A 23,487-nucleotide genomic window follows, 5' to 3' on the forward strand; every position below is an offset into this window, starting at 1 on the left:
AACATGTGGAGATAATAGAGGTGAATGCAGGTCACTCTGATTGAAACATGTGGAGATAATAGAGGTGAATGCAGGTCACTCTGATTGAAACATGTGGAGATAATAGAGGTGAATGCAGGTCACTCTGATTGAAACATGTGGAGATGATAGAGGTGAATGCAGGTCACTCTGATTGAAACATGTGGAGATAATAGAGGTGAATGCAGGTCACTCTGATTGAAACATGTGGAGATGATAGAGGTGAATGCAGGTCACTCTGATTGAAACATGTGGAGATAATAGAGGTGAATGCAGGTCACTCTGATTGAAACATGTGGAGATAATAGAGGTGAATGCAGGTCACTCTGATTGAAACATGTGGAGATAATAGAGGTGAATGCAGGTCACTCTGATTGAAACATGTGGAGATAATAGAGGTGAATGCAGGTCACCCTGATTGAAACATGTGGAGATAATAGAGGTGAATGCAGGTCACCCTGATTGAAACATGTGGAGATGATAGAGGTGAATGCAGGTCACTCTGATTGAAACATGTGGAGGTGATAGAGGTGAATGCAGGTCACTCTGATTGAAACATGTGGAGATGGTTGAGGTGAATGCAGGTCACTCTGATTGAAACATGTGGAGATGATAGAGGTGAATGCAGGTCACTCTGATTGAAACATGTGGAGATAATAGAGGTGAATGCAGGTCACTCTGATTGAAACATGTGGAGGTGATAGAGGTGAATGCAGGTCACTCTGATTGAAACATGTGGAGATGATAGAGGTGAATGCAGGTCACTCTGATTGAAACATGTGGAGATAATAGAGGTGAATGCAGGTCTCTCTGATTGAAACATGTGGAGATAATAGAGGTGAATGCAGGTCACCCTGATTGAAACATGTGGAGGTGATAGAGGTGAATGCAGGTCACCCTGATTGAAACATGTGGAGATAATAGAGGTGAATGCAGGTCACCCTGATTGAAACATGTGGAGATAATAGAGGTGAATGCAGGTCACTCTGATTGAAACATGTGGAGATAATAGAGGTGAATGCAGGTCACTCTGATTGAAACATGTGGAGGTGATAGAGGTGAATGCAGGTCACTCTGATTGAAACATGTGGAGATGATAGAGGTGAATGCAGGTCACTCTGATTGAAACATGTGGAGATAATAGAGGTGAATGCAGGTCACTCTGATTGAAACATGTGGAGGTGATAGAGGTGAATGCAGGTCACTCTGATTGAAACATGTGGAGATAATAGAGGTGAATGCAGGTCACTCTGATTGAAACATGTGGAGGTGATAGAGGTGAATGCAGGTCACTCTGATTGAAACATGTGGAGATGATAGAGGTGAATGCAGGTCACTCTGATTGAAACATGTGGAGATAATAGAGGTGAATGCAGGTCACTCTGATTGAAACATGTGGAGATGATAGAGGTGAATGCAGGTCACTCTGATTGAAACATGTGGAGATAATAGAGGTGAATGCAGGTCACTCTGATTGAAACATGTGGAGATAATAGAGGTGAATGCAGGTCACTCTGATTGAAACATGTGGAGATAATAGAGGTGAATGCAGGTCACTCTGATTGAAACATGTGGAGGTGATAGAGGTGAATGCAGGTCACTCTGATTGAAACATGTGGAGATGATAGAGGTGAATGCAGGTCACTCTGATTGAAACATGTGGAGATAATAGAGGTGAATGCAGGTCACTCTGATTGAAACATGTGGAGATAATAGAGGTGAATGCAGGTCACTCTGATTGAAACATGTGGAGATAATAGAGGTGAATGCAGGTCACCCTGATTGAAACATGTGGAGGTGATAGAGGTGAATGCAGGTCACTCTGATTGAAACATGTGGAGGTGATAGAGGTGAATGCAGGTCACCCTGATTGAAACACTTGCCAAAACAAATTAAGCCTTTGTGACCAAGTCAGAATTGGTCATTTCCTTTGATCAAAAAGATCAAATCAGTTTTCTGGACCTAATTGCCAATGTTGTTCCTTTGAACTACAAGAATTGATTTGTTCCATTACAAAAATTTTGTGTGCGCGATACCGATGTGTGAATTGTTCATACCTTCACAAGGCTGCCTGGATATTCACACTGTGTTTGTGATATCTGCTTCCTACTGTTAATATATGGATAAAGTACTGTTGAGAACTGGGATGGATAAAGTACTGTTGAGAACTGGGATGGATAAAGTACTGTTGAGTACCGGGATCGATAAAGTACTGTTGAGAACTGGGATGGATAAAGTACTGTTGAGAACTGGGATGGATAAAGTACTGTTGAGTACTGGGATGGATAAAGTACTGTTGAGAACTGGGATGGATAAAGTACTGTTGAGTACTGGGATGGATAAAGTACTGTTGAGAACTGGGATGGATAAAGTACTGTTGAGTACTGGGATGGATAAAGTACTGTTGAGAACTGGGATGGATAAAGTACTGTTGAGAACTGGGATGGATAAAGTACTGTTGAGTACTGGGATGGATAAAGTACTGTTGAGAACTGGGATGGATAAAGTACTGTTGAGTACTGGGATGGATAAAGTACTGTTGAGAACTGGGATGGATAAAGTACTGTTGAGTACTGGGATGGATAAAGTACTGTTGAGAACTGGGATGGATAAAGTACTGTTGAGTACTGGGATGGATAAAGTACTGTTGAGAACTGGGATGGATAAAGTACTGTTGAGAACTGGGATGGATAAAGTACTGTTGAGAACTGGGATGGATAAAGTACTGTTGAGTACTGGGATGGATAAAGTACTGTTGAGAACTGGGATGGATAAAGTACTGTTGAGTACTGGGATGGATAAAGTACTGTTGAGAACTGGGATGGATAAAGTACTGTTGAGTACTGGGATGGATAAAGTACTGTTGAGTACTGGGATGGATAAAGTACTGTTGAGTACTGGGATGGATAAAGTACTGTTGAGTACTGGGATGAGGGATTTCAGTTATGTGGAGAGACTAGAGAAGCTGGGGTTGTTCTCCTTACAGCAGAGAAAGTTAAGGGAAGATTTGATAGAGGTGTTCAAAATCATGAAGGGCTTTGATAGAGTTAATAAGGAGAAAATGTTTCCACTGGCAAAAGGGTCGGTAACCAAAGGACACAGATTTAAGGTAATTGGCAAAAGAATCAGAGGGGAGATAAGGAGAATTACTTTTACGCAGCGAATTGTTATGATCTGGAATGTACTTCCTGAAAGGGTAGTGGAAGCAGATTCAATAGGGAATTGGATATAGCGGGGGAGTGGGACTAGCTGGATTGCTCTTGCATAGAGCCGGCACGGACTCGATGGTCTCAATGGCCTCTTCCATGCTGTACCCTTTCTATGATTCTATGATTCTAAATACTTGAAGGGGAGAAAATTGCAGGGCTGTGGGAAAGGGCAGGGGAGTGGGACTAAATGGATAGCTCTTTAAAAAGCCGACACAGGAACGATGGGCTGAATGTCCTCCTTCTGTGCTGTACAATTCTAAGATTCTATTAGCTTGTCTAGGAACCCATGTATCAAGGCGTTAACAGAACAGATTAAAAGCCATATAGGAGTTCTCAGTAACACATGCCCTGACTGATGGGAGAAGCTACAGAGTGATGAGGGTTTGGGACAGGAGCCTGAGAGGGGCTGGGAGGTTTCAGTCTGAGGAAGCTGGAGGCAGCAGTTGAGTTACCACATGGATAATTGCAATCTTAAGAGATGGAAAAGTTCATAAGCTCCTTGGATATGGCAGTAAATCATTGGAAGAACTTGCATTTACGTAGTGCCTTATCCTCAGAGTCCCAAACCGCTTGAGACCTGAGAAATTACTGCAGCCATTGTTATGTAGATGAAAATAGCAGCAAACCTGCATACAAGAAGATCCTACAAACAGCAAATAAAATGAATGGCCTGTTTTGGTGGTTTGACAGCTTTATTATGTTAATCGTATTTGTTGTAAATATTTTGAAGTTGTACTGTAGCCCAAAGACAAAAGAAAATACCGCAATATTTATCAGCCAAGTTTGGACTGTAGATAAATCACCCACACAGGGTGAGTTTGCCACAGTTCCAACAACAATTATGCTCCTGTGCTTTAGTAAATGAATTACTTCCTGACATACACGCCCTCTTTTAAATTTACTCAGAATGGGTGGCATGTCTGGAAAACTGACTGCAGAAGCCATGTATGGCATAATGAAGGGTTTCATTCGGACCTTGGACTGAAGCATGGCAAAATCAAAACCCCGATTCTAACTCTGGGTGGGTAAAAACTCAGCCCACCACCAGTAAACAGGCCCACGGGTAGAAACTCAGCCCACCACCAGTAAACAGGCCCATGGGTAGAAACTCAACCCACCACCAGTAAACAGGCCCACGGGTAGAAACTCAGCCCACCACCAGTAAACAGGCCCATGGGTAGAAACTCAGCCCACCACCAGTAAACAGGCCCACGGGTAGAAACTCAGCCCACCACCAGTAAACAGGCCCACGGGTAGAAACTCAGCCCACCACCAGTAAACAGGCCCATGGGTAGAAACTCAGCCCACCACCAGTAAACAGGCCCACGGGTAGAAACTCAGCCCACCACCAGTAAACAGGCCCATGGGTAGAAACTCAGCCCACCACCAGTAAACAGGCCCATGGGTAGAAACTCAGCCCACCACCAGTAAACAGGCCCATGGGTAGAAACTCAGCCCACCACCAGTAAACAGGCCCATGGGTAGAAACTCAGCCCACCACCAGTAAACAGGCCCATGGGTAGAAACTCAGCCCACCACCAGTAAACAGGCCCATGGGTAGAAACTCAGCCCACCACCAGTAAACAGGCCCACGGGTAGAAACTCAGCCCACCACCAGTAAACAGGCCCATGGGTAGAAACTCAGCCCACCACCAGTAAACAGGCCCACGGGTAGAAACTCAGCCCACCACCAGTAAACAGGCCCACGGGTAGAAACTCAGCCCACCTCCAGTAAACAGGCCCACGGGTAGAAACTCAGCCCACCTCCAGTAAACAGGCCCACGGGTAGAAACTCAGCCCACCACCAGTAAACAGGCCCACGGGTAGAAACTCAGCCCACCACCAGTAAACAGGCCCACGGGTAGGAACTCAGCCCACCACCAGTAAACAGGCCCACGGGTAGAAACTCAGCCCACCACCAGTAAACAGGCCCATGGGTAGAAACTCAGCCCACCACCAGTAAACAGGCCCATGGGTAGAAACTCAGCCCACCACCAGTAAACAGGCCCATGGGTAGAAACTCAGCCCACCACCAGTAAACAGGCCCACGGGTAGAAACTCAGCCCACCTCCAGTAAACAGGCCCACGGGTAGAAACTCAGCCCACCTCCAGTAAACAGGCCCACGGGTAGAAACTCAGCCCACCACCAGTAAACAGGCCCATGGGTAGAAACTCAGCCCACCACCAGTAAACAGGCCCACGGGTAGAAACTCAGCCCACCACCAGTAAACAGGCCCACGGGTAGAAACCCAGCCCACCACCAGTAAACAGGCCCACGGGTAGAAACTCAGCCCACCTCCAGTAAACAGGCCCATGGGTAGAAACTCAGCCCACCACCAGTAAACAGGCCCACGGGTAGAAACTCAGCCCACCACCAGTAAACAGGCCCATGGGTAGAAACTCAGCCCACCACCAGTAAACAGGCCCACGGGTAGAAACTCAGCCCACCACCAGTAAACAGGCCCATGGGTAGAAACTCAGCCCACCACCAGTAAACAGGCCCACGGGTAGAAACTCAGCCCACCACCAGTAAACAGGCCCACGGGTAGAAACTCAGCCCACCACCAGTAAACAGGCCCACGGGTAGAAACTCAGCCCACCTCCAGTAAACAGGCCCACGGGTAGAAACTCAGCCCACCACCAGTAAACAGGCCCACGGGCAGAAACTCAGCCCACCACCAGTAAACAGGCCCACGGGTAGAAACTCAGCCCACCACCAGTAAACAGGCCCACGGGTAGAAACCCAGCCCACCACCAGTAAACAGGCCCACGGGTAGAAACTCAGCCCACCACCAGTAAACAGGCCCATGGGTAGAAACCCAGCCCACCACCAGTAAACAGGCCCATGGGTAGAAACCCAGCCCACCACCAGTAAACAGGCCCATGGGTTTTAACTCCCGGGTCTCATTATAATCTCATGGATGGGTTTCCTACCTGATTGACTGACACACCCATACTCCTGACAGGTGAGCCAGAGGCCTATTTAAAGCGAGATTACATTCCCCTTTGGCTGACTTCGCTATGGAGTGCTGCAGGAAGAAAGAGCTTCAAGGTGAATCGTAGACAAGCCCCCCGGGTCCTCTGACACCTCCCTGGAGATCCTGCTGGAAGAGGTCAGGGCGATGAGGGAAGTTCTCTTTCCAGCCAGTGGGTGGAGGTTCCTAAAACACTAAGTGCACCAGGCCTGGAGAGAGATTGTTGAGAATGTCAGCTCCAGGAGTATCACCCCAGGACCTGGATGAATTGCAGAAAGCGTTTTAATGGCCTCATTAGAGCAGCAAGGGTGAGTACAGCTCTTCATTTCTCCATCTCTCTCAACAACACATGGCAACAGTCCTTTCCCCCTCCCCCATCACCCTGAATAATTTCCTCCCCTCCATCACATCCTTCACCACCCAGCACAAAGGCACATTATACAACGTCTCTTTCTCAGTACAAAACTCACTCACCTCTCCCTTGCTCTCTTCACAGCAGCCACTAGTACCAGATAGCGTTTGCAGAATCATCAACTTCTCTCATGGCTTCATCCTCAATTCATACTCCAGACACCTGCTAACCACTCAACACCACCTCATCCTGATTCTATTCACTTCTTCTCCCTCTCAGCATCTGCACAACAAGCAGAAGCCCCACACATATGCGCTCTCCTTTGTAGGAGACCCTCACTAACTCTCTCTCTCTCTCTCTGCAGGACAAGACAGTGCACAACACAAGAGAGAGAAGTAAGATCAGGGGAGGATCAGCACACATCATGAACCAATCTGAGCTGGAGCAGCAAGTGCTGGAAATCAGTACCCCCTCGTGAGCTGTGAGAATATGAGATTCTGAGGACGTGGGCCTCGCTGAACAGGGTCGCTGACTGTTGCTTGCACCCCTTCATGAACCTCGGAGAAACGCACAGTCACACAGCTTGACTATATCACTGTGATGCTTATCATCTGCTACTGTCCAGCCTCTCAGTGCCATCCCAACTCTTGTCCCTTTCATCTAGATCCTTTTCAGTCGCTAGATCCTAAAGAAGATGCCTCAGAGGAGAAGAATCCTTCTGAGGAGGACCATCATGTGCTGCAAGAATCCCAAGGACCAGCAGAAAGACTGGCACCATGGCTGGGTTAGATAGTGAGTTAGAGGTGCCTGCATGTGGTGATGCAGCCAACACTGATGACCAGCAGCAGGTATTGGTGACAGGGATTATCCTGGAGACAGATTACTGGAGGGCGAGATCCTCTCCCAGCGCTGCTGAGCAGGACAGAGATGCAAACTTCAAGGGCCCAACAATGAGAAGAAAACTGATTGCCTCTCACAAGCAGTTATACCAAGTATTGGAAGGCCTGCCAAGAAGTTTCACCAGCATGGCTGTAAGTACAGAGGAGTCCACTTCCTGCCTGTGTGATGTGATCTCTCATGGCATCAGCACCATGCAGTCTACCTTGGAGAGTGTGGCCACCTCCAGGGACGCTGCAGCCGGGCCCTCACGACAGGTGCTGATGTCACCAGCCTTTGCAGCTTTGGTGGAAGTTCAGACTGCTGCCAGGCAGCCTCTGGGCTCCAACTTGTGCTCCGCCTTGGAGAGAATGGTGGAACAAATGGATAGAGGCTTTCAAGGAGTCACTCGTCTCCTGCAGTCTGCTCTCCCGTAGATTAGTGGAAGTGATGAGCCCCAGCCCCATGTGAATGGCAGTGGTGCAGTAGGAGTGACACGTGTGGACCTCTCTCAGGATGTTAGATGTCTGCTTCCTCCCCACCCCCTCAACCAATGCCCAGCACTGTGCCAGAAAGCCAGCTGGGCCAGATGAGCCCTGGCAGCAGCCAAGCTGCTGCAGTCTGCAGCTGAGCCCCTCAGAGGCTCGAGCTCCGAGAGGTCATTGGCCACGAGCAACTCAAGGGTCCCCACATGAGCAACAGCTGCCTTCCACCAGCTCTGCTGAACCACTAGGGGAGCACCTCGTAGGAGTAGCAGAGTTAGTAAACCTTCTTTTAAGAAACGCACTATGGGCTGATCACTTGGGGCACAAAAGAATTCACTACAATATTGTGTTTGGAATTAAAAACATCACCATTATCATATTTGGGACTTTAGTCTATTGCTTCTTTTCATTACAGCTTGTTAGTCTGCATTGTCCGAATGTAATTGACTCTAGAGGTTAGATGAAGGATTTCAATGTTCTTTAATGCATTATCAAGGGAGTGGTGAGGGAGTAACAAGGACTGTTAATGTTGAGGGGACTTTTGTGACTTTTTAGGTAAAGGGATTGAAGACGGCACTGAAAGCTCTGCTCCAGCAACTGCTCCCTGGCCTCTCTAGCTGCAGTGAGTTGTGCTGCCCCTCCTTCTTGTGGTTCTCTCTCTCCATTTCTTCCTCACCTGACGATGCCATTTCTTGTTGCTGTGCCTCCTCCAACTCCAGTCCTCTTTGTATTGCCAGGTTGTGCAGGTTTGCCTGGGCCACATTGTAGGGAGCCCACAGAGCGATCAAGGCACCTGAACATTTCCTTCAAAATGCCAGTAGATGCCCTGTGATGTTCCTGGTGGTCACATGGCTCTGATTGTACCTGCGTTGTTCAGGCGTGGTGGGGTTACGGAGGGGTGTCATCAGGTGTGGAGAGAGTCTCGCTCGTCCCCTAGCAGCAATCCTCTGATGTTCCTCGATGGATGGAAAAATGGGGAGAATGGGTGAGTGTCGCAGAATGAAGGCATTGTGGCAGCTGGCAGCGAAACTGGCACACAGTGGCATTATCTTCCTGAGGTGATCACACACCAGTTGTACATTGATGGAGTGGAAACTGTTCCTGTTGAGAAAAACTCCTGGTTCCTCCTTTGGTGCCCTGATAGCTACATGAGACAGTCTATAATGTCCTGGACATGAGGGAAGCCAGCCACTGCTGCAAATCCAAGAGCTCTCTCATTCTGGCTGTTGTCATCCATTGGGAAAATAATATACTGATTGGTTTTGGCAAGGGGGGCATTGGCGACCTATTTGATACAGCTGTGCACTGTGGACTGGGAGATGCGGATGATTTCCCCAGTAGCAGCCTGGAGGAAGCCTGTCTCGAAAAAGTTAAGAGCTATGGTCACTTTGACAGCCACTGGCAAAGCATAGCCCTCTGGTCTGCCCGGTAGCAGGTCCTGCTGCAACAGGCTGCATAGGTCAGCGACAGCCTGTCTAATGATGCACAGCCCCGTCACGCACTGTTCCTCAAAGATTTCCACCTTGGCCTATAGACCCTGTGGCCTGGGTGTGACCTTGTACAAGCAGCTCTCCTCACCTGCTGTCTACTAACAGGCCCAGCTGCTGCTTGTCCTGGTTGTTGAAGCTGCTGCTTCTCCCCCCTCCGTTCAACTGTTCATCCATCCAAAGGAAAGAAGCAAAACCACGACAACAACAACAAGTTGCATTCATATAGCTCCTTTAACACAATAAAAGAACCCAAGGCGCTTCACAGGACATCACAGGTGTCAGATAAATTTTGACACCGAGCCATAGAAGGAGATATTGGGACAGGCGACTAAAAGCTAGGTCAAAGAGGTAGGTTTTAAGGAGTGACCCATGATAAGCAGTAAGTACTTAATGAGGGTAAGGGGGAAAAGAATCAGAGAGAAACAAACTGAAAGCTCAGAACTGCCTTGAAAATCCATTACTCACAATAGCGCACACATCCCAATGACATCCCCTTTGAATGCAGCTTCCAGTTATGTCAGTCAGTTTGTGAAGGTTTTACTGAGGGGGTTTACTGCTTGTTGGGACTTCTGACCCGCTCAATTAAAGTTGTAACGGGGTCCTAATGACATCAGAGCACCCTGATTTAAATTTATTCACGAGGCCCCCACCTGTTTCCAGTGGGCGTGTTTGCTACTTGAGTCAGCTCCGCAGTTAAAATGGCAGTCAGCGGGAACGGGTAGGTAAAATGATTTTTCCGATTTTAACAGCTCACCCACCCCATTCCCATGAAACAGGTTGAGTTAAAATTAGGGCCACAAAGTAAAATGCAAAGCCCAACCCAGCTCACTGTTCCTCGCTCATTCCCCTCATCCCCTGCAAAGATACCAACTTGAAGCTCTGATGTCATTCCAGTGGAAATGTAATAACTTTCATTCCAATTAAGCTTAATTTTCATACCAGAGTAAAATTGTCGTTGCTAGGGATTCTATGGCGTAAGTCATTTCTTCTCAACCTCATCCTCCACAGTCCATACTCCAAACTCTCACTTCATTTGAAAACATATCCCTTCAGGAACTGAAAATGACATAGCTTATCATCAGCACCTCAGTTCCAGTGTGCCGTATTAGAGAATGCGATCAGCACACAAGAACGGACAAACATCAAGTGTGACTAATAATCACCCTGTGTATGTCCTGAGCAAAAGCTGCATGTAGGTGTTGAGTCACGGAATTCTGGATTCTTGTGCATCCCCAATTTTAATCGCTCCACCAATGATGGCCGTGCCTTCAGCTGCCTAGGCCCTAAGCTCTGGAATTCCCTCCATAAACCTCTCCTCCCTTAAGGTGCTCCTTAAATCCTACCTCTTTGATCAAGCTTTTAGTCACCTGTCCCAATATCTCCTTATGTGGCTCAGCGTCAAATTTTGTTTGATAATGCTCCTGTGAAGCGCCTTGGGACGTCTTATTATGCTAAAGGCGCTTTTTTATGCAAGTTGCTGTTGCTTCACTAAAGATTAAATATAAGGCTTGATTTTTGAGGCCAGAGCAGACGCCAAACTGGTCATGGGTTAAACAAAGTATCGGAAGAGCCTGAACTGCTGCCCTGGTAGATTATTGTAAACAATTTTACAACACCAAGTTATAGTCCAACGATTTTTATTTGAAATCTGGTAGATTAGGCAGCAGAGATTGTAACGTAGAACAACACATGTGAAGTGTGTTTTAATAGTACAACCTTTCATTTTGAAGCAGAAATGTGTTGATTTTCACTCAAAATTATAAAGAACGTGTTGGAGAACAATCTTCCCTTCTAGCTTGAAAGTGCAGTCTTTAAATAGATTTTTGTTAGATAGGACCTTTACATCTCTGATAAGATTGTTATTCTGAAGACTGCAGTAGATTAGAATCTCTGCCCTTGTTCTGTAAGGTTACTTATTGGCCTGTTTTGCTTACAAAAAAGGAATTTTTGGTAACATGACTTTTAACAAGTGAATAGAAACAGCTCCATAGGCTAGAAATCACCTTTGGTCGTTATAGCAGATGAATGCGTAATGCATTCGGACACCATTCTCCTGCCTGCTATTTTACTGGAAGCATGAAACGGGTTTATGCCTCTGTTGAAGTGGCAGAGGAATATCGTACAAATGTATTAAGCTGTTGTGCGCTATTATCGCTAACAGTAAGGCCAACCTTGTGTTGGTTGGTAAGGACCAGCTTTGAATTCACGCGTGGAAACTGCTCTATCCAACAAGTATTGGCTAAAAGGAGAAGAAATACCCAAAACATTGCTTAAACCCCAGGCACTGTGAACTAGAACTATTCACTTATAGAAACTACCAAATGATATTGCTGGGGCCAGATGTTACTGACTAGAGGCATGCAGAGACTAACCGTTAAACATATTTTACTTTTCTCACCATCTAGTAATTTGTCATCAATATCAGCAGGGCACTCACATACAGAAACATAATCAAAACTTCTCGACAGCCACTGCATTGTTTAATATTTGCAAGCAGGTATAACGCAGCCAGTAGAGATTTCGTTTGATTCAACAATGTAAGAAGGAACTGAACCCTTACCTCGTAGTTGCAGTCCAAACAATCTCCTTTATTGCCAATCAGTCAGTATGAAGCAGGGACAATTGAAAAACCAATGGTCAGGTTTACATTTGTTTCTTCTCTTAGCCTTCAGCACCACCAGTCAGTGTGTGTTGGTGAAATTCGAGACAACTACATCACTAGGGGTTAATCGGCCAACTGGAGTTTTCAGTTAAACCTGTATTTCCTGAATATAGTTTCCTCATTACTTCAAGTGGATAATTTGAATATTCATGATTATTCTGTGACACAGAAGCAGCTCCTTCAGTTTCACAGTTTAACCCCTGAACTTTTGATTCCAAAACACTGTGGGGATTATATAACCCCCGAAAACGGGCACTGGGCTCATGCTGCGCGATTAGCCCGCGCCCGTTAGTTGCAATGCAGACAGCATGTAACATTCATGCTACCTGACGATTTAAATGATTGCTGCATATTTTGCACATGTGCTGTTGATTTGCTGCACGCATCATCAGGGGGTGCCGATATCAGGAGTGACTAGCACTACTTAAACAGGCAGTTGGAAAGACTATCTGTAATCACCAGGTATTGTTCTGTGATTTATAAATGCGAAGGGTTCGAGGATTTCATTTCCACATTCACCTGAGGAAGGAGGAAGCCTCCGAAAGCTTGTGAATTTCAAATAAAATTGTTGGACTATAACTTGGTGTTGTAAAATTGTTTACAATTAGCACTACTTAAAGGCAGCCTGCACCTCTTAAAGGGAGGTACACTGTGGCTGCAGGAAGTGAATTGTGAAATGAATCTGTGCTGCAATATGTTGAAGAATAGCTGTGCCTATGAGAGAACGTGCACCAAGGTTCTCTGATGATACACTAGAGGCCTTGGTGGAAGAAGTGAACAGATGGAGGGGCATCCTATATCCGCAGGGGGGCAGGAGGCCCGCCAGACATTTGCTCAAGAGGCAATGGGAGGAAGTAGCAGATGAGGTTAATGTCAGGAGCATAATGCCAAGAACATGGATGCCGTGCAGTGAGAAGTTCAATGATTTGACACGAGTGGTCAAGGTGAGTGAGTTCAACTGTCACGTGGTGTCTCCTACCAACTGCACCACTAGCCGCATCCACTGCTGCACACACTACACCCCCCATCACCCACATATCAACAACTCTTTCAATCAGTACTCAACTCTGCCAATCAGATGCTTCATCTCATCCTTACACATTATCACTGTTGCAAGCCGCACACCCACAACTCACAGGACACACTCATTGACAGTTATTCAGCTATGAAAGCCACATCACCCAAACATCTTGCAGGACACTCACTGACACACTTCCCCCTTTTTTGCAGGAGAAGGTTGCACATAACAGTAGGCAGCAAGAAAGAACTGGAGGAAGACAGACGTGCCTCCACGCCCTGACTCCCATGGAAGAGACAATGCTGTCCTTCATTGGAAGGGCCATCACTGAGGCCGTGGTCACTGGCGGTGCTGGAGGGATCAACGATGAGGGTCTCTGCAAACCGAATCCTCCCTCTCGCTTCCCACTTCTCCCTCATCCCACAATCTTTTCTGACTCCCGTGCTGCAGGTGGTGTGAGCACGCATGTCTTACTTTCACCTCTCCCCTCACCACAACTCAGCCAGTGTCCCTTTGTCATTTCAGATACCCAAGAACTGGAACCTGCCCAGTCAGAGGGAGATGACAGTGATGATGCAGACACACCGACACTTGATCTTATACTCGCAGCCACCAGCTCAGGGACTGACACTGTGCATACTTTAGAAGCTAGGATAGAGGAGGGATCTGCACGTGATGAGACATCGGGCACAAGTGTGCAGGAGCCGGGGCGGGTGGAATGGATACCGCAGGTGCCAGCTCGCCAGAGGGTGAGGTCGCTCAATAGTTCTGCTGCAGAGGATCCAGATGAGGACTTCGATGGGCCAGGCTACAAAAGATGGCTAATAGGTTTACACAACCAAATGCGTGGTGCACTGAAAAGCCAGCGCACAATGTCAAGGAGCATGGAGGAGTCCAGCTCCAACTTGGTACAGGACTTTGCACAGAGCTTGGAGCCCATCCTTACCCACATGGAACAGGTGGTCACCTCCATCAGCACGCCTGTGGAACCCACCATGATGCAGCACCTGATGACTGATGTCACAGCTTCCATTGCAGCACAAATATCTGCCTTCAAAGATCTGACTGCTGCATTGGGAGCTCAGACTGCAGCCTTACAAGCTCAGACTGCTGCTATCGTGGCTCTGGGAAGCACTGTGGAACGGGGCTTCCAGGGGGTCACAGGACTCCAGCAATCCATTCTCCAGCTGATCACCAGGATTGCTGAGGCGCCGCCCCGGGAGAGTGGCAGTGGCGCCATGGCAGTCGAACCTGTGCGTTCCAGACCGGAGTCATGAGCCATTTCATGAGCGGATAACCCTTGTTGTTCAGTAGCCAGCCTTTGACTTGTTGTGCTGGTTGAAATATAGGTGGCACAGAGGACTGCCGCAGGATGAAGGAATCATGACTGCTGCCAGGATAGCGGGCATTCACCTGCATAATGCACTGCATGTGGTCGCACACCAGCTGCATATTGAGGGAGTGGAATCCCTTTCTGTTCATTAAGATGGCCGAGTTCAGATGTGGAGCACGCATGGCAATATGCGTGCATTCAATGGCACCCTGCACCATGGGGAAGCCTGCAATGCGAACAAATCCTCGTGCTCGCTCCTCCTGCTGGTCTCTGGCAAGACGGAATGAGATGAATCTGTTTCTGAGTGTGTGCAGAGCCTCAATGACCTCCCTTATACAGCAGTGAACTGCAAACTGCGAGATGTTGCTTATATCTCCAGCAGCAGCCTGAAAGGATCCAGAGCCGTAAATGTTCACGCCATGGTTACCTTGACAGCCACAGGCAATGCTGTCTTTGCCCTGCTTTGAGGCTGCAGTTGTGGCTGCAGCAGTTGACAAATTTCAGTCACAACCTCTTTTGTGAACCAAAGATGTCTGATGCACTGGTCATTGCTGAAGTTGAGGTGAGAGAATTGCTACCTGAAGACCCTCTGCAGATATGGCCTTCTGCTGAGTGCCCTGCACCACCACCTCCTCCTCCTCCCTCTTCTAGCAGTTTGTCCTCCCCTGCATGGCTTCTCTTCATTCTCCCAGTCAAGTTCAATTCCCAGAGGAAGCCCTAGCAAGCCACCCATGTTTTTTTTAATTCGTTCATGGGATGTGGGCATTGCTGGCAAGACCAGCATTTATTCCCCATCCCTAATTGCCCTTGAGAAGGTGGTGGTGAGCCGCCTTCTTGAACCGCTGCAGTCCGTGTGGTGAAGGTTCTCCCACAGTGCTGTTAGGAAGGGAGTTCCAGGATTTTGACCCAGCGATGATGAAGGAACGGCGATATATTTCCAAGTCGGGATGGTGTGTGACTTGGAGGGGAACGTGCAGGTGGTGTTGTTCCCATGTGCCTGCTCTTGTCCTTCTAGGTGGTAGAGGTCGTGAGTTTGGGAGTTGCTGTCAAAGAAGCCTTGGCGAGTTACTGCAGTGCATCCTGTGGATGGTACACACTGCAGCCACAGTGCGCCGGTGGTGAAGGGAGTGAATGCTTAGGGTGGTGGATGGGGTGCCAATCAAGTGGGATGCTTTGTCCTGGATGGTGTCGAGCTTCTTGAGTGTTGTTGGGGCTACACTCCTCCAGGCAAGTGGAGACTATTCCATCACACTCCTGACTTGTGCCTTGTAGATGGTGGAAAGGCTTTGGGGAGTCAGGAGGTGAGTCACTTGCCGCAGAATACCCAGCCTCTGACCTCCTCTTGTAGCCACAGTATTTATATGACTGGCCCATCTGGATCCCCCACCATCAACATCCTGGTCAATGGTAACCCCCAGGATGTTGATGGTGGGGGATTCGGCGATGGTAATGCCTTTGAATGTCAAGGGGTGGTGGTTAGACTTTCTCTTGTTGGAGATGGTCATTGCCTGGCACTTGTCTGGCGCGAATGTTACTTGCCACTTATCAGCCCAAACCTGGATGTTATCCAGGTCTTGCTGCATGCGGGCACGGAGAGCGTCATTATCTGAGGGGATGCGAATGGAACTGAACACTGTGCAAGATGGCGTCCTGTGCACTTCATATCGGAAGTGTGCGCATGCATCTTGGACCCTATTTTCGGGGCTTAGGTGCCCATTTAGCGCCTACAAACCAATTTTGCCCCCCATCTGTTTTGCAAGTAGAATTTGAAAGAAAAATCAATATCATTTAACTCTGAGCCCTTAAGCCTTTTTGCACGGTACAAATTTTCCAGCTATCAAAATACCATATAGTATCATTCTGCAAACTTCTAATTAGTAAAACTAACTACTGGCAAACAAACCAGAGGGGAAATGCAGAGACATTTTTTTATGCAGTGAGTTGTTATGATCTGGAATGCATTGCCTGAAAGGGTGGTGGAAGCAGATTTGTTAGTAACTTTCAAAAGGGAATTGGATATTTACTTGAAAAGGAAAAATTTGCAGGGCTATGGGGAAAGAGCAGGGGAATGGGACTAATTGGATAGCTCTCTCAAAGAGCCGATACAGGCACGATGGGCCGAATGGCCTCCTTCTGTGATGTGTGATTCCATGAAATAGAATTAAAGAAATATTTTGGGCCATTCACTAAACCATTTCTCTGTCATTATTTTCTGTTATGCTTCTAGGTTTTCTTTTAATTTAACACATACAAATACTGCAGGTAAAACATTCCACAAAGAACCTTATTTCATTTCTTACAATGCTGCTTATTATAAAACATAATTTATGTTTAACTGTGGCACACATAATACTATTCTGAACACTACCAGAACTCCAGTGGTGTTGTTCATGGTGAGTCAGAAGCTATGGAGTGGAGGCGTCGAGTGTTACTGGGAGATAGAAGTGAAAGAATTTGGATAGAAATTTCTAAGTGATCTTCCCAGAGACAGTGAAGTGTATATTTTTTGATTGGATTTTGGAAGATAGATAACTTGTCATTCCGATACTCACTGTAGGTAAATAAATAAATGCCACAATTAAATACATTACTGGGTGTAAAGTGGGGAAGCAGTTATATACTTTCTATTTGGTTAGGATATGGCTTTTTATAGCTCAGGTCTGGATATGTGGAAAAACTTTTAGTTTAAGAATTTCTTGATTGCAAGGTGCTAGCCTTGGCTCAGTTGGTAGCACTCTCGCCTCTGAGTCAGAAGATCGTGGGTTCTAAACCCCACTCCAGAGATTGGGCACATAATCTCGGCTGACACTCCAGTGCAATATTGTCAGGGTGCCATCTTTTGGATGAGACGTTAAACCGAGGCCCCATCTACCCTCTCAGGTGGACGCAAATGATTCTAGGGCACTATTTCTAAGAAGACCAGGGAAGTTCCCCCTGGTATCCTGGTTAATATTAATCCCTAAACCCACATCACTAAAGCAGATTATCTAGTCATTATCACATTGCTGTTTGTGGGACCTTGCTGTGCGCAAATTGGCTGCTGTGTTTCCTACATTACAACAGTGACTACATTTCAAAAGTACTTCATTGGCTGTAAAGCACTTTAATACTTCCTGAGGTCATGAAAGGTGTTATATAAATGCAAGTTCTTTTTTCGTAATTGTATCTTTCCTTCTTTACCAAATATTTGTGCAACAATACTGGGTGTACTTGGTGAACTCAAGCCTCGAGCTTCTTACACAGCATAAGCCTCTAATGGAAAACGTTGTTACAGGCATTTCAAAAATGGAAAATCATATTGTGTACATACATTTACCCACATTCTTATAATATTTGATGTTATTATGATGCTATAAACCTTATAGATGAAGGGAAAAAAATGAATGAATGAATAAATAAATGATATGAAATGGATTAAGGAATGGATGTCAAGCCACGATGGGAGAATTAGGAGAGGTGACTGAAAGCCTGGTCGAAAGGATAGGTTTTGAGAAGGTTTTTAAAGTGGAGAATAAAAATATAGAAGCAGGGGGTTTAGGGGGGAATTCCAGAGAGTAGGCCTTAGGTAGTTGAAGGCTTTGCCACCAATGGTGGGGCAAAATGAGAGTCAGAAGGCCAAAGTGTGCAGATGTTACATAAGGTTGAAGGTGGTTTGAGGGATAGGTTAGGGCAAGGAGAGACCTGAAGGTGTTATGCTGTGTAACACACAATGCATTATCAGGGCCACTGGTTTCTAGTGACTGAATGAGTAAAGTTGAATATTTATTACATCACATTCTGTGATTTCTATTAGTGTTTTGGGGATCAAATTGTGTGATTCTCTATTTTTCTGGGAAAATCATAAACACATTATGAAGGGTTTTGATAGAGTAAATAAAGAAAAACTGTTTCCACTGGCAGGAGGGTTTGGAACCAAAGGACAGAGTTAAGATCATTGGCAAAAGAACCAGAGGGGAGATGATGAGACATTTTTTTACGCAGCGAGTTGTTATGATCTGGAATGCATTATCTGAAAGGGCAGATTCATTAGTAACTTTCAAAAGGGAATTGGATAAATACTTGAAAAGGAAAAATTTTCAGGGTTATGGGGAAAGAGCAGGGGAATGGGACTAATTGGATAGCTTTTTCAAAGAACCGGCACAGGCATGATGGGCCGAATGGCCTCCTTCTGTGTTGAATGATTCTATGAAATTCTCTTGATTGTTAGTCTACTCCTTTTCCTATGTATTCAATTTGTATCTCTTATCTTTTTTAAAACCCAGGATACACAGCAAGAACAGTGGTGTCCAATACATTAGCCACTAGCTATATGTGGTTAATTGGGAATCCAGATGTGGCTAATTGCACTTCTGATTAGTGAATACAAATTGAGTAATAGACACCATCGCTGGGCCTGTGATCTCAATACTGATATTCACATGGTGTAGCACATGTATATTAACCATTTTGTGTGTTTCTTGGTAAAATGGTAAGACGAAAAGTAGAGTGTGAGTATTTTTTGATCATTGTGGCAGCTTTACTTGCTTGGTTACTGAATGGTGTTAGATGTTTGCGAAATAAATATACACATATGAAGTACATTTACCTGTATTGTGTGAGTGTGTGTTTTCTACTAAATTAGTACATATGGCTAGAACGGTGTCACCATAGCCACACTTGTGCCTAGCCAGCAATTTCTATTGGACAACACTGGTCAAGATTTACCAGGTTAGACATATGCACCAAGGTCCAGCAGGGGAAAGATGTCGGAGAGGTGATGGAAGTGATAAAGTGAGGGGGCTGGCAACTCAGGCTACAAAGGTGTGGAAAGGCAGAGATCAGGCGAAAAATGGGGCTCGTGGATTTGGGGTATGGAGGAGGGGGAGGGGCGCATATCTCAAATGAAAGAATTTAGAAAGCAGTTTGTAAGAGCTCTGCCAGACACAGTGCAGCACACGTTTGTTGGTTGTTTGGCTCCTGGAAAATAAATAATGTTTTTCTTAACCATCACTCTCATTCTCTCTCTCTCAGACACACACACACACACAGCTTTTCTCTACTTACCTTTTCTGTTGAAAGAATTTTGGATTAAGTTTTTTTGAAAGAGAAAGTTTGTTATCAGTTCCCTTCAGTCTTGTTGTATTCGTTTTTCAGCCACACTTCTTCATATCCATGCTGCAGCCAAGATAACTTGGGGGAGGAGGGGGTCGCATTAACTGGTGTGCTATAGTAAGAACTAACACCGGAGGGTGAGAGCATGGTCTATATAAAGTATTACTTTGACGGGTAGTAGACACATAAGGAAGTGCTGTGGGCTTGTGTGCTTTCAATTTGCCGTATTACAGGATTTTAGTTCCTCTTTGCACAGCACAGGGTCATCAACACGTTGGCCACCTGGCAATGTGTTGCAGCTAATATTTTTTTCTTGGTAACCCCTGAATACTTCCTCTTTCTGACAGTTAGTCAGAGTCCAGGGACACCAGTAAGAATCAAAATGACTGAACAGTTCTCCAAAGTCTTGATTGAGCTCAACCTTCCTCCTACCCAACGCAAACAAACAAATTATATTAATCATAGCTATTTTTCACTCTTACCAATAATTTCTGATTCAGACATTACCCTTGTCCTTTGCTCAGTGATACTTCCTTTATCAAACGTGAGAGGACTGATCTCCTAGTACTGGTGTAAATCAGTTCTATATGGATAACATCTGGTGCAAAGCTCACTAGAACGACAATCTGTTAACAGTACTCAATCTCCGTGGGTCAGGCCATTCGCAGAATGATTCAGAGCTCCAGGTGTAGGTGTGGATGTGGTGCAGGGAATGCACTAATGATGGGAGTGGAAAATTGCGTGTAAGTGAAATTTTATTAAATGCAGACAGATAAAGGGGAAGTGCCAGAATAAAAAGTCATAAATTCTTACAGTCTTTGGAAAGACTCAAGAGGCAACACAAACCAATGACAATCTTTACTAACACTGAAGTAAAGAGGGCTATGAGAGAGGACAAAATATAGAGTAAGGAAACCCAAGGTGCAGGTATAAGTCTGCGGACAAGTGATGGAGCAGCCCAGTACCCAACCTTCGCTTCGAATGCTGAAGTTTAGGGTGGTACTGCAAGAGATGGTTGCAAATATGATGGTCCTGTTTACCACTCCAGGGGACCCATCCCCATAAGTCAGCATTGTAGCGGTGCCAGGAAAGAGGTGGAGGCCTGCTTGAGGACACAATTGAACAGTTCCGTCACTAACTGTGCCAGCTCCATTGCAATAAATTGGATGGCCAGGTGGTGAAGGATAAAATATTAGAGACTAGTCTTCAGTTGCTTCAAAGCCTTAATTCACAGCAATCCACATTACCCACACAGTGCACCCCCTAGATCAGCTCTCATATAAATGGATACAAGAAAGTCCCCAATTAATACACACCACCTGAATACAATTAACACTAATTGATATAAATCATATGGATCCAATTAACACCTATGGTGCCTGTTATCAACAGATGTTCTTAAAGCAGATGGCACAGCTCTGTAACCGACTGTCCACCTGCATGGACTCAATGAAACAAACAGTTCCCCACAGTCAACCAGATGTGGGGCACAATACCTTCGCATGCGGTTGGTGGTATCATGGTGGATATGATGAATCAGCCTGTGCTGGCTGATAATCACCCTGACAAGCCTTCTTTCGTACAGTGCCACTGGAAACATGACATGCTATGATTGGGGTGTTTCTGAAGAACCAACAACATAACAGTTAGTCAGGCCGTAACATCTGTGCCACTGGACCTACTGTCGCAACCTACCTTGAGAGTCGAAGCCTCCGCATGGATTAATTCTGGGTGTGAAAGGACCAGCAGGTGAGCAGAGGGCACCTCTGGGGCAGCCTCACCTCCCTGACATCCCTCTGGTGGTCTTCCTCTTCTTCCTCCTCCTCCAAAAGATCTCAATATATCAATTTGACATGTTTCCTGGAGCTTGTTTTCTTCCGCTAGGCCTTCCCTTCCAGTGTTATCCACACCTTCATGACCTTAGTGCCCAGCAATATCAGTACCCGACCTTTAAAGGGTTGTTCCGGCTCCTTCACCAATATTTTTTCTTCAGCCCCAGATACCTCCCGGTCTGACATGGCGTCACCCAGCGCTGTGGCATTGCCAGCTCAGACTGGCCCAACTGTTTGACCCAGCCCTCTGTGTTTCCATTGTGACCCAACCCCACCCTGAATGCACTGGCTCTGCTCCCAGCCTTGCTATCGACATGACTTGTCAATCACTCAGCCCGCACGTTCCATCTTTTCCCCCAGCAGTGACTCCTTCGTCTTGCTTCTCGCTCTTCCCATTTATACAGGCTGCCTTCAGTCTTCTGGATTCACGCACAGCGCTCAGGAGCAATCCCACGAGGAATCCCCTAATCATCAATAATATCTGATAGTCGGATTTTTTATGTCCACCTGAGAGGGCAGATATCGCAACCTCAGTTTAACATCACATGCGAAAGACAGCGCCTCCGACAGTGCAGCTCTCCCTCAGTACTTCAGTGGAGTATCAGCCCAGATTATGTGCTCAAGTCTCTGGAGTGAGGTTTGAACCCACAAACTTCTGATGCAGAGGTGAGATTAAACACCAACCAAGCTGTAGTTCGGGCTAGAGATGTCCTCGGATGAAGAATTACAGGTTCCATTTTCTTTTCAGTTGGAAAGATCTGTTTTACTTTTCCTGTGTTTTTCCTGATTCCTGCGGCCTCGTCTAGTATCTGAAGTGCATCTAGCAGGCAAGTGCTCACATGTCTGAGTGGCAATAAACTAGACCGAGAAAGGAAAATATCTTTTTAAAAATGCAAGTCTTATCCATAGAAAATGAATGAGTTGACAGGTGATGTCACCAGCCCTGGCAGCTATGTTTTATTATTGCTGCTGCTGCCTGGCATCTTTGCTCTGAAACCAGTTTGAAACAGAGTTTTATATTTTATTTACATTCTCTGCATCAGAAACTTGAGCATTTTCCACTTTTCTTTCCAAGCCAAGCAAACTTTCCAACAGTAGGATGGGCACCAGCTTCTGTTATAGCAGCTCCATCCCACCACCCAACATTGACTTATTCCTGTATGATTAATCTGCCCTATATTTACTATTATAATATCCAGGTTACGGTATCATGGGTGCTTTTAATTAGAGATATGCGGATTAACCAATGTTGTGGTCATGTTATATTGTTTTTAGTATTCCTAATATCCAGCATCGAATTGTAAAGGAATAGCAACAAGGCTTATTATGGTTTTAAACAAGTTCACTTTCAGCAGCTTAGCATCTACTTACAAACTCCGCCTTGCAGACTAGCTGACTCCTCCAGATCTAACTAGTTGTTTAACTGCAACATTGATATAGTACTTTGACAGCACCTCCCAAACCTGCGAACTGTACCACCTAGAAAGACAAGGGCAGCAAGTGCATGGGAACACCACCACCTCCAAGTTCTCCTCCAAGTTCAGGTACAAAAAATAACTTAAAAGGCTATTGGAACGTTGGCCTTTATCTCAAGAGGACTGGAATACAAAGGAGTGGATGTTATGTTACAGTTATATAAAGCTCTGGTTAGACCTCACTTAGATTACTGCATTCAGTCCTGGGCACCACACCTTAGGAAGGATATACTGGCCTTGGAGGGGTTGCATTGCAGATTCACCAGAATGATGATCTGAGTCTGGTGATGATGGACCGAATGGCCTCCTCCTGTGCCGTACCTACTATGATACCAGGGCTAAAAGGGTTAAATTTTGACGACAGGTTGCCTAGACTAGGCTTGTATTTCCTTGAGTATAGAAGATTGGGGGGTGATGTAATTGAGGTGTTTAAGATGATTAAAGGATTTGATAGGATAGTTAGAGAGAAACTATTTCCTCTGGTGGGGGAGTCCAGAACAAGAGGCCATTACCTTAAAGTTGGAGCTCGGCCGTTCAGGGTGACATCAGGAAGCACTTCTTCACACAAAGTGTAGTGGAAATCTGGAACTCTCTCCCCAAAAAGCTATTGAGGCTGGGGGTCAATTGAAAAATTAAAAGCTGAGGCGGCTAAATGGACTTAAGACACAGGT

Source organism: Heptranchias perlo, chromosome 11, assembly GCF_035084215.1.
Source record: "Heptranchias perlo isolate sHepPer1 chromosome 11, sHepPer1.hap1, whole genome shotgun sequence".
Lineage (NCBI taxonomy): Eukaryota > Metazoa > Chordata > Chondrichthyes > Hexanchiformes > Hexanchidae > Heptranchias > Heptranchias perlo.